This window comes from Sorex araneus, chromosome 3 (assembly GCF_027595985.1).
Source record: "Sorex araneus isolate mSorAra2 chromosome 3, mSorAra2.pri, whole genome shotgun sequence".
Classification (NCBI taxonomy): domain Eukaryota; kingdom Metazoa; phylum Chordata; class Mammalia; order Eulipotyphla; family Soricidae; genus Sorex; species Sorex araneus.
This window is the reverse complement of record NC_073304.1, coordinates 56,600,332-56,620,137: the sequence shown is the minus strand read 5'-3', so window position 1 is coordinate 56,620,137 and position 19,806 is coordinate 56,600,332. Positions and strand designations below refer to the sequence as shown.

General features: G+C 33.0%; 1 protein-coding gene across 8 annotated transcripts in view; it reads left to right on the top strand.

Moving 5' to 3' along the window:
• The window catches only part of LRFN5 (leucine rich repeat and fibronectin type III domain containing 5), a 272,499-nt gene that overhangs the window by 170,525 nt on the left and 82,168 nt on the right, over nt 1-19,806 (top strand). The window lies entirely within an intron of this gene.

Below are 19,806 nucleotides of genomic sequence, written 5' to 3'. Positions count from 1 at the left end.
TTTCTTCATCAAATCTCTGAGTGAACGATTTGAGGCTCTTTCTGTTCCTGGAGCAAGCAGGTATCATTGGGTTACACTAGCTCGCGACAGGGACAAATGGAGAAGTTACTGGCGCCTGCTCAAGCAAATCGAAGATCAACGGGACTACAAGTGATACAAGTGATTTATTATTTATTATGGCTACAACACATGCTAGTAGCACAGCAATATTACAGCAGGTAGGGCGTTTGAATTGCACGCGGTCAACCCAAGTTTGATTCCTCCATCCCTCTTGGAGAGGCCTGCAAGCTACTGAGAGTATCCTGCCCAAGCAGTAGAGCCTGGCAATCTACCCATGGCGTATTTGATATGCCAAAAACAGTAACAAGTCTCACAATGTTGATGTTACTGGTGCCCACTCCAGCCAATTGATGAACAATGGGACGACAGTGCGACAGTGCTATAACACATATTATGTGAATTCATTTCAGTAAGGAATCAGTCTTTATGTTTTCAAATTAAAGTGTGTTAAGACCATAATTTTGAATTAATATATGTTCAAAATTATAAATATTATTTGAGTTCATGATATGACTAACTTACAATTGAATATTATATTCAATGTCTAGACACTCAATAGAATCATCTCTTTATTATGTAAGTAAATCAATGTGTTTTGAATTTTTCTTCTTATCCTATCATTAATGTGGAATGATGTGTCAAAATTTTTAAGAATATCTTTGGATTGATGTACATATCTGCATATATTAACAAATTTTGCTCTTTATGTTTTGAAATCATACTATTATACTATTACATAGATTTGTCAGTATGTGCCAATGTGCCAATGTGCCAGTCCCCAGAACCACATATTTTCTCCTGAGCACCAGCTGGGTCATTCCTGAGTGCATAGCTAGGAATAAGCCTTGAGTATGGTAGGGTGTGGCACAAAGAGCAGATAATAATAAATAATAATAATAGTTAGAAGGTAATGTGATCTCAGGGCTGCTGATAAACATCATCTTGTTTAGAAATGTAGATGATCAATCAACAGCAGAAAAAAGAGTTCAGGCAGAGTCATATATCTGTCTCATATACACAGTGGAATTTTTAAAGAAGTGACCATTATGGACTTTTTAAAGAAGTGACCACTATGTCCAATAATAATGTGAAATCAGTAGGTTTTATAGGAGCAATAATTAAACTTTTCCTATTTATATTATCACATAATATGAATGTTTATATCAGTTAATTTAGCCTCAAGTATTTACTTAATTATTAAAGTAAAAGTTTCAAGGCTAATTAATACTTAGACTGTTCATTTTTGTCTCAGTTATCTAATTTTAAACATATTTTCTGTTAACAGTTCCAGTAAACTCAGTTTTACCTATGATTTATTACGGAATTATTGATAAAAGTAACGTAATTATACTATGTGTCTCCTTAACAGCTTATTCTATCTCAATTTCCAGGCCATATCCCTGAAAGGGATGATATATGTGTGCTATTCTTTCTTTAAAGGTGAGGCTGTACTGAAAATATGTGCTAGATAAACCTTCTGAATGTCATTTATCAAGTATGAAGTCATTACTGCTGAGTCTTAAAATTCATGGTATCTTACAATTCATGACATTGTTAAAAATTAATACACTTCCTTTAACAATGGTAGTTCTGTATGGTAGGATATAAAATTATTATACTTCTGCCAAAAATGTGATAAGTATAGATAAGGCAAGCCAAGCACACAGTTTTCATATGAGCTAAAATTCTTTCTGCACACTAAAACATGCATAAATTCTATGCATGCTAATGAATTTTATTCTTGAAATAGCTCTCTTTGAAGAAAATCTTATCATTTTGTGAGTTTGGGAATCTAACTTTAGCAGAAAAAAGTTTGTATTCTGATTTTTTATCGTTTTTGCTTCTGATATTTAAATATTTATTCAGTGGACAACAATTTTACCTATATAACAACTCTGACACAGAAACACTTGTTTCTCATAGTGATACTACAATTTATTGTGCAAAATTTATTGTTCAGGGAGATGACTCAAGTCGTAGAGCAAATCTCTAGTATGTGCAATGCTTTGAGTTTGATCCCTGATATTGCATAACTCCTGAGGATTGATAGGGGCGGCCTTTATTTAAAAATATATATATGCATATGCATATATATATTCTTCATTAGGATTTCTGAAGCTGTATGAATGTTACTACAGTATGTTAAGACTATAATATTGACTAGAACTCACACAGACATTAGATTAATCACCCTACTCCTAAGGGAAAAAAATAAGACTAGATTATCAGACTGCCTAAACATTATCCTGCCAATGGATAAGGCACTAAAGCGTATCAGTAACGCTTTAGCAGAAAGTGCTGCTGAATTCTTCAACATATATTCAATTGTTTTCTAATATATTTAAGTCTAAAATCTTGAACATCTCAAAGCTCTTCAGATTCAAGATGTTTAGAAATGAATGAGGGTTAAAAATTGACTTCATTTATGGCTCTTCTCATTATTCATTTCCATAATTAATTTCTCACCACTTTATTAACTTTTTTCATCTTAAACTTTCTAACTTCCACAACCTTGATTCATTTTGGGAATATTCCTAACAGTGCTCAGGAAATCTGTGGAACATTTCTTGCTAAGTGGGCCAGTTCAAGACTCCAAGGATGAGGTACTACTGGAGCCTTATAGTACTGGGGTTTCCTCCACTCTCTGGCAGTATTAAGGGCTTCCAGGGCATCCCAATTATCTGAGGAACCTCCACATCTACAACCAGCCATGCTCAGAAGACTGTGTAGTGCCAGGAATTAACCTATGGTCAGCCATATACAAGGAATGTGCCTTACTTCCTGTATATTCTCCCTAGTATACATTTATTAATTGTTTCTTTAAAAATTGGTTTTGGGGATAGCAGGTACACCCAGAAGTGTTTGAAGGTTATTCCTGGCACTGTGCTCAAATATATCTCCCAGAAGTCCTCAGGAGACCAGTCCTACTAGGGATTAAACCTGAATTTCCTGCAAGCAAGCACACAATCGGCCCACTGAATATCAATTCTTATAGTCCTGGATGGAATTATCTGCAGTTTGCTTGTATCTCTGTTGCTAATGTTGCACTTCTAGCACAACAATTTATTCAAGTCATGACTTCATTGAAAAATGTTTGCTCTTTAGAGCCATCAGGGGACTTCAAATTTTATGCTCTGAGGTTTTCAGTTTGCTCATATTTCTGTACATCATTCATGCCCTACAGATGGCCATTTTCCATTCCTGTGCTTAAAGGTTTGGTTAATAATACTGAAGTAGTCATAATCCTTGCTTAGCATATAATATTTAAATATAAGACTGATAAATTTTCTCAAAATATTTTTTGATTGAAATAAGTGTGACTATACAAAATATGAGGAGAATATAACTATTAATAAACTTACTACTCAGATGATGAAACTTAAAAATGACTGCTAGCATGAATATCCAATATTATATACTTTTACAGCTTTACTGAATATCGATGCTAAATATGTTGGAGTTATATTTTATATGAGGTCATTAATTTTACCTTATCCTGAACATTTCTCAGTATTAATATTCGTCAAGAGTATACTTTTTCAAAGGCTGGGTAGCACTTTTGTTACCTGTTTTTAATTTTCAAAAATTTGTTGTTTGTGCTTTCTCTCTCTCTCACATTTTGCTCATGAATATTTTAACATACAATAAGTTCGTATCTCATATGACTTCATTGGAGACTAATTCTTTGGATAATTTTGACTAATGTAAAAGAATATTAATCCTATAATTCTATGGATAGTAGAATTCAACATGGCCTTTGTTGATCATAATAACATAGTTAAGAATCTAATGAGCATCTGACTGTCCCCTTTCTTTTTTCATACATTTTCAATAAAGAGAGATACTGCCAAATATTTTTAAATTCGAATTTGAAGATAATTTCAAAGGATTTTTCTATGCCTTAAGTCATTCAGAATTCCTATAAAATTTTTACTATTACTACTTTTTGTCTCTTTTTGTCTATTTTGAAACATTAAATTTTGTTTAAATTTACTAATAGGATTGCCTTATCATGTGTGAATGTTGTTACTATTTCAATAGTCATCATAGAGGTTTTTATCTACCTCATTGTAAATATGCAGCAAATTCAGTGATACATTTTTAATGATATTTATTAAAAATTATATTTAACCTTCTGGAAATTAATTTTTAGATATTACATAAAATACATAACAATGATAGGTTATTTTTACATTACTAAAATTTCGCAAGTGCCATGGTTTAATGAATGTAATACCTCGCATATACTATTTTATTATAATTCAGAACATTTCATATTAAGATTTGAATCATTGGGATAAATTTTTATTTATTGTTGAATCTTTCTCCAAAAATACTTGTTTTGCTGATATTTTTAATCATATTAAAAATCCTTTATTTAAATCTAATGTAAATGGCACTATTTTTTTCCTGTAATTTGTTAATTTCCCTCCAAAGGAAAATTTTAGAGCTTACAAATTTAAATAGAATTTATAAATTAAGTAGACCTTCCATTTATCTACTAATCTGAGAATTTAATATATCTGAGGTATTTATTTGTCTTTGTTTTACAGTACCACTGTAGCACTGTCATCACATTGTTCATAGATTTGCTCAAATAGGCACCAGTAACGTCTCCATTGTGAGACGTTGTTGTTACTGTTTTTGGCATATCGAATATGCCACAGGTAGCTTGCCAGACTTTGCCATGCAGGCGGAATACTCTCAGTAGCTTGCCGGTCTCTCCAAGAGGGGTGGAGGAATTGAACCCGGGTCTTATTAATTATCACTTAATAATTATTAATAATTATTAATCATTACTTAATAAGTGTTACAAATAAGTAATATTATGTATTAATGTTTTCAATGAAAATATTCTACTATAATATATCCAAGTTATGTCTGATTATCAAAATTTTTTCACAGATGATTTTCTTTTGGACATATCTATAGCGTGCTTTATCCTGAACTAATTCCTTCCTAGGCCTGCCACATGCATTGCCCTGGAAACTCCTCTAATCACTCATCTGGTTGGAACAATTGATCAGTTTATTTCTTGGGACATAACTTTTACTCTTATATGGTTTACTCACTTTATTGCAGAAAATTTTAAATACTTCCACAGAAAGGTTTTAGGGAAGAAATCTTGGTGAGGTCCCTTATGTCTGAAAATACTCTCAATTTGTGGGTTAGCTTAAGGCATTGTTCTACTTCTTGCCAGCACTAGTGGTGCATATCAGACTCTAATACCCATGTGGCATGTCTTCCTTTTTTCATCTCTTTTTCCCCCTCTAGGAGCTTTAAGGGCTGTTTAATTTATTTATTCATCCAATAAATAGTTAGTAAGTGCTGACTACATTTCATTGTGTCTACTCAGACACAGCAGTGAGCAGAGTTGGCAAAATTCCTGCTCGAAAACAGAATGAGAAAGAAAAGCTGATGATTTCCTAGTAATCAGGTCTAGAGATATATATCTTGGATATTCAGCAAGCTCTTTTGAGCAGAAATACGATCCTAAGCAGTAGAAATTCTCTCGCATGAAGGTTTAATAATTAATTCACTGTTCTTTTCTTAAACTCTGTCTTGCTAGAGGTTTAAATTTTGTATCAATCTTTTATATCTCTTGCAACTTTTATCATATTATCTATGTTTAATCCCCAAATTGTTCAGTTTATTCACTTTATTACATAATCTTATTGATTTTTCTTTATTTGAACCTATTGTATATGCTGATTATTGTCTCTGATTGTTCATTTATAATATATTAATTTGTGTCCACATAATAGCTATTTTAATCTCTTGAGGTTACTAATTGAGGTTTTCATATGATGGATCACCTTTTTGTTGTTGCAGTTATAGCTACTTCTTTTAACCTCATGTTTATTTTAACTTGATCTCTGATTTTCCTACATCACCCAGAAAACTTAATTGTCTGTTCAAATTTTAAAATGGAGCATAAACCCAATTGGGAATGCTGCAAAAAGCTAAGCTTATTGATTTGTGAATTTAGTTTGAGCGAGATCAGATACATTGTTAAATACTGCACTAAACCAAGGGACAACAAAATATGAAAGCCTAAATATCCTTTTTCCTGAATAGCCACAAAAATATTCTAAAGGGGCCGGAGCGATAGCACAGCGGGTAGGGCGTTTGCCTTTCACGCGGCCGACCTGGGTTCGATCCCCGGCATCCCATATGGTCCTCCAAGCACCGCCAGGAGTAATTCCTGAGTGCAAAGCCAGGAGTAACCCCTGAGCATCGCTGGGTGTGACCCAAAAAGAAAAAAAAATATTCTAAAACTTCTAAAGAAGTTAAATATCTTTTTAAAAGGAAAAGCTTTAGATTTGCCCCACCACCCTTGTGCTGTTGAATTGCTGCCTGATAATATATGTACAGGGGTAGTGTTGTGTGTGGGGGGTATGTGTGAGTATTTTACAATAGGGGTGAAATAATTATGAACAAATAATAACTCTGAAATAATCGTCTCTTATAAATTCAATATTTAATATTTTGCTTCTGTTCCAATTTCTTCATATTTCTAATATGAATTCAACTATTTCTTACTCAAAGAGTGCTTGCTTTCACCTGAGTTATTAGTCCCACTCTCCTGCAACTTCTACCACCATGCTTTATGTCACTGTCACTGTCATCCCATTGCTCATGGAATTGTTCGAGCGGGCACCAGTAACGTCTCTCATTGAGAGACTTATTGTTACTGTAAGTGGTTCCTATCAGTGTGTCCATTTAAAATGGATGTTGGAGAAGTGTTGACTATTGCTTCTGTTTCTATCTTTGTTGCTTAGCATTTTTAAAGTGTTAGTGGTGTTTATAATCAAATAGCACTTTTAATAAAAATGTAGTATTTCAGGCTGTGAGAGTGGAAAAGAGAAAATAAATAATTTCTTTACTTTCCTTTATTTGTTAGTTCCTTTGTGTGGGTGGGGGTTCACACCAAGATATGCCCAGGAGTTACTTCTGGCTCTGCACCCAGGAATCATTCCTGGCAATGCTCAGGGAACCATATGGGATGCCCGGGATGGAACCCAGGTAGGTCATACAAAAGGAAAATACCCTCTCCCTCTCCGCTGTACTATCACTCCAGCCCCTATTTGTTAGACCCTTGACAGTATTTTGTTTAATACTAATTTTAGTCATATGCTACTACATATTATTTTTACCAGATACATTTTTTGTTCTTCTTCCCCTTTTCCTTCTTATTTCCCTTTCTGTTTCCCTCCCTCCTCCCATTCCCCCTACCTCTTCTACTTCCCCTACACCTCCTCCTCTGCCTCCACTTCTATCTCCATCTTCTCTGACTCCACTTCCTCTTCCCTCCTCTTCCTCCTCCTCCCTCTTCCCTCCTTCTCCTTCTCCTCCTCCTTCTTCCTTCTTCCTTCTCCTCTTCATCATTCTTTCTCCTTCTCCTTTCTCTTCCTCTTCCTACCTCTTCCCTCCTCTTTCTCTTCCTCTCTCTTTCTCTCTCCTCTTCTCTCTTTCTCCTCCTATTCTTCCTCCTCCTCCCCTTCATTCTCCTCCTCCTCCTCCTCCTCCTCCTCTTTGTCCTCCTCCTCCTCCTCTTCCTCCTCCTCCTTTTTTTTCTTCTTCTTCTTCCTTGTTTTTTTGGGACCACACCTGGCAATCCTCAGGGACCACTCCTGGCTATGCATTATGCACTCAGAAATTACTCCTTGAAGTGCTTGAGGGACTATATATGATGTCTGAATCAATCCCCAGTAGGACAGATTTTCTGAATTTCTCAAGTTTTCCAAAATACATGTTTTAGTTGTTCTATATTACTCATCTAAAATTAAAAGAGAATTCTATAATTGCATGTCTACATTTCTTCCTATTTCTCTATCTCTAATTTGAAGAATATTAATGTTTATAATTTGCATGTGTTTAATATTTATTTCTCAAAAACCAATGATAATTTAGTTCAGAACAATAGATTCACAGCTAGTATCAGTAAATAAAATGTAATTCGTAATTTATTATTTACCCCAGATTGTTTTATGACCTCAAGAATAAGTAAGCTATGCCATGGAAATGACTTATGGATTAGCAAGCATGCTTTTCATGCCTGAAACCTTACTTTTATCCCAGGTACCACATCCACTGAACACTATCAGAAAGATTCCTAAGTACCGAGTTGTGAGCATCATCCTGTGTGATCTCAAAACAAATGATATACAGATAAACAGTAAACTAAGAATGTGATAGCTATTGAATTTGCATCCATATATGGGTTATCTAGTATTATGCTTTCTTTATAAGGATGTGGTGAGGGTACAGAAATAAGAGAAAGGCATTCCACATGGCTGCTCTGGTTTGATTCCTGGCAACACATATAGTTCCTGAGTAGTGCCAGGTGTAGCCATGCAGAAACAAAGAAACAGTCGTGAGTTCTTATCATAATTCATAAGTGTAAATATTTGCAGATTGAATTAGACTTTCATAAGTGAACTTAATGTAGTATAGTGACATTTTAACTTCTTTTATTCTTTTGGGTTTTTTTTTTTTGCTTGTACCCTGCAGTCCTCAGGGCTTCTAAATCTATGCACAGGGGTCATTTCTGGTGTTGTTCCAGGAATCATATGTGATGCTAGAGATCCAAACTTGGGGCAGCTTCATGCAAGACAAACACCTTATCTCCTGTACTAACTCTACAGCCCATATATTTTTAATAATTACAAAACAGAAACCTGCAGTTTTGTAATTTAGAGTTTATTTAATTGAAAAATATTTAATTTGATTTAACAAAAATTAGATGTTTAGTGATTAAAATTGTATCTACTTTAAGTGTATGATCTATATGCTATTTATTACTAGTTATAAATACAGCAGGAAATATACTATTTTTATTCCACATGAGTTTATTTTTAGTTTATGTAAATATGAGTTAAAGTTAGTAATTTATTAACATGGAATATTATGTTTAATTTTCTAAATTCAGAAATACATGTAGAGAAGATGTATATAGTTACAATACATTTTAAAGAATTATAGCATTTGGTTATAAGTGTTTCAGCATTTTGTTAAATATGTTCCTAGTTATTTATTTTTAAATAGTAACTTAGATTATTAAATTTCTATTTATTGTTTCATTGTTTGCATGTGGAAATGCAGCAGATTTTACATAAAGATTTTGTAGCTTGATATTTTGTTTAAGCTGTTTATAATTTCTAATTAAATTTAGTCAATTATTTAGATTTTTATAATATTATACCATATCTTCCACATAAGGATTAGATTCAATCCTTTTATGATTGAAATACTTTTCTTGCATAATCGTTCTGGCCACTACTTCCATTACTATTTTGAATAATAGTGATTAGAATGGATATACTCTTCTTTATTCTGAACTACAAATTTATAAAAACTAGTTTTTATAGTAAAGTATAATGTTAGCTGTGCATTTGGCATTATATTAAGTTCCTGTTTTCTCCATTTTTGAGATTTTTTAAAATCATAAATATATATTTAATCTTGTTATGTGTCTTTTTTGCATTTATTGAGATCACACAGGTTTTACGATTTATTTTATTAAGATAATTTACCACATAAATTGATTTATGTATGTTGAATTTTCCTAAATGCCTGAATAGACTCATTATCATGGTATGCGGCAAATTTAATGTAAATTGGCTTCAATTTTCTAGTCTTTCGGATTTTTTTAGTAAATTCTTCAGAGCCCCATTATTACTTATAAAACCTACATAAGTTTTGGGTTTTTTGTTGGTGGGAGTAATGTTCTTGTCTGGCTTTTTTTTTTTGATATCAGAAAAGCTATTTATTTGTAATTACATCAAAAGTAAAAACTTTCTAGGAATAAATTTAACTAAGGATGTGTAATGCATGCAAAATAAAAATTATGAAACATCATTGAACATAATGGAAAATAAAATATATGGCAGGATGTACTACTGTGCATGTATTTGAAGAATTAGCATCATTTTTAAATTTCTTTGTGATCTAAAACAGTATACTGATTTATTACAATCCTTACCTAAATTCTAATGACATTTTTCACAAAACTAGAGCCAAAAGATTTTAAATTTTGCATGGACTGAATCACCAAGACAGTGCTGAGGGAAAATATTAATAAATAAGATATGCCCCCTAGCTTCAAGCTATAGTACAAAGTTACAGTCATTAAAAAGTATGGATTTGAAATGAAATAGACACATAGTTCAATATAAAAGAATCGAGAGTCCCTCAGATACAATTATCTATAGAAAACTAATCTACAATAAAAGAACATACAATGGAGAAAGGAATATTTCTTCAACAAATGGTGTTGGAAAAATGTACATCTGTGTGGAAAATATTGAAATGAGGGCAGTGTCTTAAATGAAAAATCATTAATTCATAATTAATAAGATTTAAATGTGAAATCAGAAACATACAGTTTTAAGATGACAGAAGAATCTAACAGATAAATTGTTAAAAAGAAGACATATGAGTAGGCAGTGAGCACATGAAAATACACTCATCAGCAATTATTAGGTGAGCAAGTCAAAACCATAGCAGATAACAATTCATACCTATGAAATAACTTCTATCAAGAAGACAAGCATAAAAATCTTAGCAAGTTCTGCACAGGTTATAATGAAAAGTTAACTTTTATTCACTTTTGGTAGAATTATAAATTTTTTCGGCTACTATGAAAAAATTATGGAGGTTTCTCAAAAACTAAGAATAGGAATGTTATTAGAGCTGTTTAGTTTACTTCTAAGTAGTTATCTGAAGAATAGAAAACTACTAATTCAAAGACATATGCATCCTTATATTTCTTGTAGCATTGCTTATAATAGCCAATATTTAGAAATAACCTAAATGTCCATCTATGGATAAGCAAATAAAGAAGATGAAACTTATAAACACAAAGGAATGCTTTTTTGTTATTAAAAGATGAAATCCTGTCACTGCAAGTGGATTGTGGACCATACTTGGTAGTGTTCAGGCTATTTCTAGTTCTGATCCTAGGAATGTCTGATCCTAGGTAATGCTCAGGGGAACATATGAGGTGCAGGGATTTGGGGGTAGCACCATACAATATAAGTGTGTTGTCTCCTATGCCATTTCTCCAGCCCTAGAAATCTTGTCAGTCTAAACAACAATTAGGTTGAGGTAATTATATATTAAGTAAAAAAAAAAGGTCAGATGGAGTAAAAGAAATAATCTATTATTTCAGATAGAAATATTAAATAAATAAACTTGAAGACTACAGTGGAGCAGTAAGGAGAGCAGGTCAATTAGGTAAAAAAAAGTCCATGTTGATTTGTGAAGAATGAAAGTTAAAGTTAATTTTAATAATAGTAACATGGAATATTATAATGCTATGCCCCTGAAACATATATTATTATAAAACTGTGATACTTCAATCAAATTTTTAATAAAAATGAATAAATTCCTTAAATTAATATGATAATTCCTTATTCACTTACTGGATTTATTATGTAAGAGAATCTACAATAGAAATTGTAAATTCTGTTTCCTAAAGACTTCTAAGATTCCAAATCAGCACTAAAAATAAGAACTGAACTAGAAAAAGAGATACAGTAAAGAGCAAAACAAAACCATTTATATGCTATGTCTCATAATTTATAAAAGATGACCTTAAGGAAAGTATTATATTGTCAGTTCAAAGAAAAACTGAACATTCAGTAATTCTTCTAAAGAACTACATAAGGACAGGCAGATTTCCCTTCTAAATAATGTTTGTTCTAAATAGCAAGATTATGAACAGAAAAATTTTTATGAGTCATTACGCATATAAATACTGTATATATATACAGTTTTGTGTATATATGTATACACAAAACACATGTAGTGGAATCATTATAATATGGTTAATATTACACTCTAAGTACAATGGTATAATCAATATACATAACATTTGTCAGTGAACTATGTACACTAAATAATATGCATATGGGGATATTGGTGACAGCAACAGAACTTCACAAACATATTTTAGAACGTAGTATTAGCATTTGAAAATAGAGCAATAGTCCTCCCTCAAAAATTATGAGACTAAGTATATCTTTACATTAGTAATAAAGGCTTTTTAGTGACACAAGCTTGCAACAAAGCTCTTGTCTTTTCCTTGCCCTTTGTTTTGTCCTGAAATTAATATTCCTTGACAATAAAACTCTCATTTTCTGACTTACAAGGAAGCAAGCCCTGTACATCTGAACAGACAAGAGTCCTTGTTCTAATACTTAAAAATGTTCCTCTACTACTGACAGTCAAGCCAGAGATAAACTTTCTGTGCTCTATCAGTATTCTTCCAATTTTCTATTTTTCTCCCAGTCCTGTTTCTCCTCTACATGACAAGTCCTTGAGGAGTTTAGAGCTCACAGCATGTCCTCTTCATCTTGGCTATTGGGGCACTTAAAGCCACATACCGAGTGTGATGGAAATGGTAAATAAGTTTTATCTCACCATGCCAACTTGGAAGGATTCGTAGTGACTACATAAATTTATGCTCTACAAAATAATGAGAGGATACTCCAAACACTGCAGGAGGGAAGCAGTATTGCCAAAGCGTGGGGGGACAGTCTAGTGTCTCACTTGCCAGGTCCTTGACATCCCAAATGGTGATGCCTGCTGTGAAACAGAGAAAATAAGGAATTGAAAGGACCTTCCTAAAATATTAGAGGCAAAGTGAAAATAGGTTTTAAATCCCCCAAAAAAAGAAACTGTGTAAGTCTTGTGGTAGAGAAATGAGATGGCATGAAATGGGGTTAAGATGAGAATATGTTCAGACAGATTTTATGTGTCATTCCAGTTCTTTTGAGTCATCCCTTGGCTGTTTTAAGATGCTAAATACTTCTGACCTTAACCATTTGTATAATTTAATAAACTAGGACAAAATTTTCCTAGACTAGAGTTTTTAGAACCTTAAGTTATAATTTCAAATGAGAATCTTGGCTTTGGTTAAAAAAAATTACCATTAAAAGTCCCAGGAAAATTGATAATCGAAGCAACAATATGGGTCTTTGTTGTTGTTCTTGCCTATATCCTTAGAATTCAAATATGTCATCTACTCAGAGTTAAGGTTTTTAATCAAGTGCATGAAATCAGATGCTATGTAAAAAGAGTGAGTGTTTAGTTGGCACTGAGATGAGATTTAAATCAGAAGAAAAGGGAATTGGTTATTATTGTAGATAATTTTATATCACTTAATTGTTTTTTACATATTTTTTCTTGTTTTGTTCAATGGGATTGGTACGAGGACGTTATGAATCTTTCATATCCTACATAAAGATACATATGTGCTTTATTCTATATTGTGAGGGAGCGGATATTTTTAAGTTAATTAAATTACACACAAATAAGACAGTCTAACAGGCAAGCAAGAAAACAATACTTTAAAGAAATTGTTGCTTCTAAAAGACATGTAATTCTTTGCATATAAAACTCTATTAAAATAATAAATTCAAGTATATATGAATTAGTCCTAGAAATATAACTAATTTCAACACTTATTGATTTTTCTAGATAATAAATGGAAATGCAGTTCATGAGTTTTATGTATGTTGTTTATCAAACTGCATGTATGAAGAAGTCAGATTGTAAAGGCTAATTCAACTCAGTGAATAAAGCATTTGTATGTGAACACTTTAAATTCTGTTATTTTATAATATCATTTCAGCAATATGCTTAGAACCATAGCTGACACGTAATGATTTCTCAAAAATATTTATTAAGTGAATACCTTATTGTCTTGATTTATTTCCTCATTTTTAATTGCCTTATAGTGCTGTGAACAGAAATTGACATTAGCTCTACAACTAATAAACATTTAGAATAGATTCATGCATTTCCATTTTTTGAAGTGTCATTTCATTTATTCCAGAAATCATCATTATATTAACTATTACTCATATTAAAAATGTTTTTTGGATGTTCGTAGTGGTAATAATTTTACCATGGATGAAGGGAGGATGGGAGATCAATGTGAATCAGGAACAGATGGAAGTAATATTACTAAGATTAGCTACAGAAGAAAAACAATAAATAGCATCTGTATCTTAAATTTAAATTTAAAAAAAAACGGATCACTGCGAAATTGCCTGCCTGATTTGTCCCTGAAACAAGGCTTTGTATGGGAGTAAACAGTTGAAAATTTTTTTGAACACTTGAATGTCTCTCTCTTTCTCTCTATCTCTCTTTTATTTGAACAGTTTCTATAGGGAAAAATGTCAGCCAGATTGGTGATTATGAGAGTGAAAATCGCCTGGGATGTAATAGATTTTTAATTGTTGCATATATTATAAAATGATAAAAATACAAAAAGTTTGCTACATCAATTACACAGGTCTGTATCATTGAAAGTTCTCAGGCTTTTGATTAAGACAAACTTGCATCAAATGTTATTCAAATTGAATTATAGAGTAGACAGAACTGAAGGAACATAATAAGCACTAAATGATCTGGTACAACTACTTAAGGCATTTCTGTTACTCAGAATTACTTTTCTTCAAATTATCAACTTACGAATCACCAAGATATGTTCAAAGAGTCTTGGTTTCAGGCAATTCAGAGGGAAGTTTTCAGTGGTTATTTAATAGACTTGCCTTACACGTGGCTGACCCGAGTTCGATTCCCAGAATCCTATATGATGCCCTGAGTACTGCCAGGAGTAATTCCTGAGTGCAGAGCCAGGAGCTAGGAGTAACCCCTGTGCATCACTGGGTGTGATGCAAAAAGAAAAAAAAGAAAAAGAGTTACTTATAAGGTTTTTATTAGTATTTTGCTAGGGTAAGTGTAAATAGGTAGAGCAGAATAAATCTGCAAGTTCTTCCTTTGAAGTATACAGTCAGTGAAATACTCATTTTAATACATTTTACTTTTGCATATCATTGAGGAAATCTCAACTCTTTCTAGACAGTTTTTACCGTGAAGGCTTCAAATTTTGTTGTAATTCTTATACCCCGTATAAGAAAAAGAATTTTTAAAATTCTTTTAAAAAAACAATCTATGCAAAAATTTTGTATAAGCATTTCTCCATAGCATACATATGAAATGCCAGTACTCATATGAAGAGTTTTTAATAAAGAGTTCTATATGCATGATCTTTGGTTTGTCATTGGAGAGATGCATATCCTAAACTATAATGAAATATCACTGCATGCACTCACTCAAGTAGCTACAGTAAAAAGACAGGCAACAAGAAATATTGGCATACCCATGGAAAAATTAGAATCCTCATACAATGCTAATTAAGAGCATAAAATATTTTAGCTATTTTGAAAAATAGTTTTGTAGGTCTCATATTAAACATATAATTACATATTACTCAGTAGTCCCATGTTTAACTGTATTAATGACCAGAAAAAAATGAGAATTTTACATAATAAAAAGGCATGTACAGAAATGCATATTTTAGCTTTATTCGTAATAACAAAAGTGAAAACCAAAGAGATGTCCACCAAGTGCTAAATACAAAAATAAAATGTTACATATCTATGCAATTTAATTTTATGCAAAAAAGTGAATGAAGCAACAAGTGCTACAAATAAATGTACTTTCATTATTCTAATAAAAATCAGTTAATGAAAAAGAGTACATATTATATCACTCCATTATGTTCAAAACAGACATATTCACAAAGGAAAAATGTAGATTAGTAGTTGTCTAAGGGAATGGAATTACTTTGGAGAAGTAAAGTAAAAATGGGCTTTTCCTTCGGTTAAGTCATAAAAATGTTCTAATATTGACTGTGGTTGCATTGAACAATTATGTTGATATACTATAAAAGCTTGTATTGTACACATAAGAGGATAATTTATTTTGTGTGATGTACATACATACACATATATCTATATATCAAAAAGTATTTAAAAAGGTAAATATGTGGTCTAAAATGTTTAAAATATCTCCTTACAGGAAAACTAAAATATATATTGAGACTCATTTCATTTTAAATGAAGGGTTTGATATTGGAAAAACCAAACCAAACTTTTACAAAAGAATTGTGGCCATTGTTTAAACAAAATGATAGATATTTGGTGAAGTAGGGTAAGTTTATTTGCATAATTATTGATAAATATCACTACAGTAGTTTAAAGGGGAATAAAGGAGGGTCTCTCTTTTTGGTTTGATGGCAGGATAACTGGGCAACATGCTTTGGTACTCAGGCTTTATACTTGGTTCTGTGCTCAGGCATCATTCCTGGCAGTGCCCTTGATTACAGAACCAGTGGCAGAAACATCTCAATTCTGATAATTTAATCAGTTCTTTTTTTTCTTTTTGGGGTCACACCCAGTGATGCACAGGGGTCACTCCTGGCTTTGCATTCAGGAGTTTCCCCTGGTGGTGCTCAGGGGACCATATGGGATGCTGGGAATCGAGCCCTGGTCGGCCGTGTGCAAGGCAAATACCCTACCCACTGTGCTATCACTCCAGCCCCATGATAATTTAATTGGTTCTTAGGGGTATTATTGAACTGCTTAGAGTGACCACTTGAACTGTGAGAATTAAAGTTTTGAGAGTGAACATGTGCCAAAGATAACTCAACTCAATGACAAACTAACCAGTGGTATGGCTAAACTGGTCCATATTCATTTATTATTTTCCTATAAACCATGCATTTTTCATGCCTTACATGCTTTTCTTGACATCTTGTTTTCTTGGTACTATCCTCCCTCTATTCTCGTTGTATTCTACAGTGCTTGCATTTGAAAGCACAGCATCTCTCTATCACCTACTCTTAATCAAAAGCACAATGATTTTACTCACCAAGTTCCTCTGCGACATTTGTAATTGTGGCAATCATCACAATCTAAGAAAGATTTAGTGTTCTCATTTTTGGCTTTAGTGTGCTGAAGAGTGAATAAATGTCATCAAATAAAATTGGTGGGTTCGTAGATAAGTTTTTTTACATGTTATCGAAATACTATTTTTTTTCACTTTTATTGTTGTTGAAGTAAATGCTTCCATTGTGTTGATGCCTATACTTTTGTTGTACAAAGTTATGGCACCACCACTGTGCCCTGAGTGCTGGAGCCCGCCAATCACTGTCCTCATGTCACTATGAGTCTGCTTTTTCCTCCCCCTATGTCTCCTCAATCCACTGCTCGGTCCCCTCAGTTTTACAGTCAGTCCAGAGGTTTGTTATTCTTCTATTTTGTATAATCCTTCCCTTGTTTAGTGGGAAATTGTGATCTAACCCACTGTGGGGTGTTTTGTTTGTAGGTTTGTTTGTTCAATTTTTATTAGTGAATCACCGTGAGGTACAGTTACAAACTTACGAACTTTCATGTTTGCATTTGGTTTACATCCCTCCACCAGTGCCCATTCTCCTCCACCAATGTTCCCAGTATCCCTCCCACCACCCCACCCCAACCCCCACCACCCCACCCTGCCTCTGCTGCAGGTCATTCCCTTTTGTTCTCTCTCCTGTTGGGTGTCCTAGTTTGCAATAGAGGTATGTAGCAGAGTGGGAGACTAACACCCAAGAGTAGTAGAGATTAGAACCAGGAGGTCTGCCCCACAGCTTGGAAACTGGCCTCACATGCTGGGGGAAAAGGCAGCTCAGATAGAGAAGGGAACACCAATTAGAGAATGTTGGGAGGACCCACTCAAGTTGAAAGCTGTTTGTTTGTTTTTTCAGATTCTATAATCCAGAATGAAGGGCAAAATCCCTCCTTCCTTTTTTACTAGAAACTGGATCACCTTCTGTCTTAAATGTCACCACGTGCTAAACTCTGATGACAAATTAAGCAATTGTTTCAGTGAAGAAAGAACAGGTCATAAAGGAGTCGTTTTTGTTTGTGTTTTGGGAGGGAAGAAGACACAGTCAGTGATGCGCAGGGCTTACTCCTTACTCTGTGCTCAAGGGTCACTTCTGGCAGGGCTCTGGGAACTCTATGGAGTGCCAGAGATCTAACCCAAATCCATCACATGCAAAGCAAAATACCTAACCACTGTACTACTGCTCTGGCCCCGAAAACCTGTTTAATATCTCAGTCTTTGTTGTACTCTTAGTTGCAGGGCTCCCATTTAAAGGTTTTGCCCATTGTATTCATCATATTCCTGAATGGGCAGCTTGCAGATTACTTAACACCAGGCTCTATTTTGTGCTCTGCAAAGTATTCTTGAGGAAAGTCAAAGTACTTTCAAAGAACTTTCTTCCTTTCACCTTTGCAAGTTCTAAACAGACAATTTTAATACTAGTATCCCATTTACAAATGAGAGAATGACAGAGTTCTTTATCTTTGGCTCTTACCACTATGTCCAAACTCTTAGCTCAGTTATATCACAAGATTCCTCTTCAGTTCCAACATGAAAAAACTGTTGCGCTTTGGGTTTGAATAAGGATATGGGAGTCACTTTGGCTCCAGATGAGCTTATCTACAAAGATTAACTGTATCCAGTTTCCCCTTAATTTCTTGCTGTGGAAAGTTAATTCACTTAAAAGAACCATATAATTAAGTTCCATTAAAAAAAAATAATCAATTCAGCCTATTGATATATTGCTGTCCATCCCTATTCCTTGGGTATAAATCCTAAACTCATCATGTTATGAGAAAATTTCTCTTTTAACTCTCATACTGTCACAACTGAGTAACTAAAATCCACCTGAATTCAGAGTGTTATTCCTGGTGTCAGGGTTCAGTTACTCAGGGTTTGCCAAGATAGGAGGTCTGTGCTTAAATTGAGTAAGAATTTAATTTAAAAATATTTAAATATTTTTATGATATTTTCAAATTATTCTGAAAATATATTATAAATAGCCTAAAAAATCATTGAAACTTGATATTTGAATTGTTGTTCAACTCAAAACAATATCTTTTACATTCCCCCCCTTTCTACCATCTATCATGACACATTATGAAATACGCCTACAAAATAGATGTCAAAAAATCATCTCCCTCTTCACTTACTCTAATTCAAACATCTGTTATCTGTCACTACATAATTGAAATAACCTTCTAATTTGTTTTTCTAGTAAGACTGTTTTATAGAATTGCATGATTTCACAAAAATAATTCATGCTTATAGTAGAACCAAATAAATATTAACATTTTAATTTCTCTATTTCTTTCCATAGAATTTCAAGTGGTAAACTTTTTCATTTCATTCATTTTATTTATTTTTTATTATATGGCAAGAAATTTAAAATGAGGTTCTAATAGGATATAACAGTTCCCTAATCCACTGAGTTAAAGCCACTTTGAAACACCAGGATATAACTCCAGCTTCCCACATGCTAAACAAGTGCATTAAGATATTTGAGATATTTTTTTACCCCAAGATTAATATTTTTAGGACTATGTAAAGATTACTCATTTCCTCAGACCTAATAATTAATAGGAATGCAATATTACAATTCCTCTATTTCTTACTTCATGAAACTATATTACTTATTGGCTCTCTGGATCATAACCTTCTATTTTTCCCCCTTCTAATTTTTCATTAACTGTCAGTTTATTTTACTTCTTGGATATAAACATTATATAAAACTATATTTTCCACCCTCCTTTCATCTGTCTTTTATTTTGTCGATTTAAATTTTAATTTATTATATTAATTTATTTTTAGGTTTCTAAAAAATATTCCTTCTACTATTTGTTTTCTAATACTGGTTTGTGGATCAACTTAAGCAAAGAACAAAAGCTTTTCTATCCTGAGATGAGCAAAATGTGTTTGGGACTTCATTCTGCTGATTTTAACTAGAGGGTTAGTAACCCTTACTATTAATAAAAGACTGTTAGTGAAAACTAGTGGCTCTTTATATTCTTCCTTTTCTCTTCA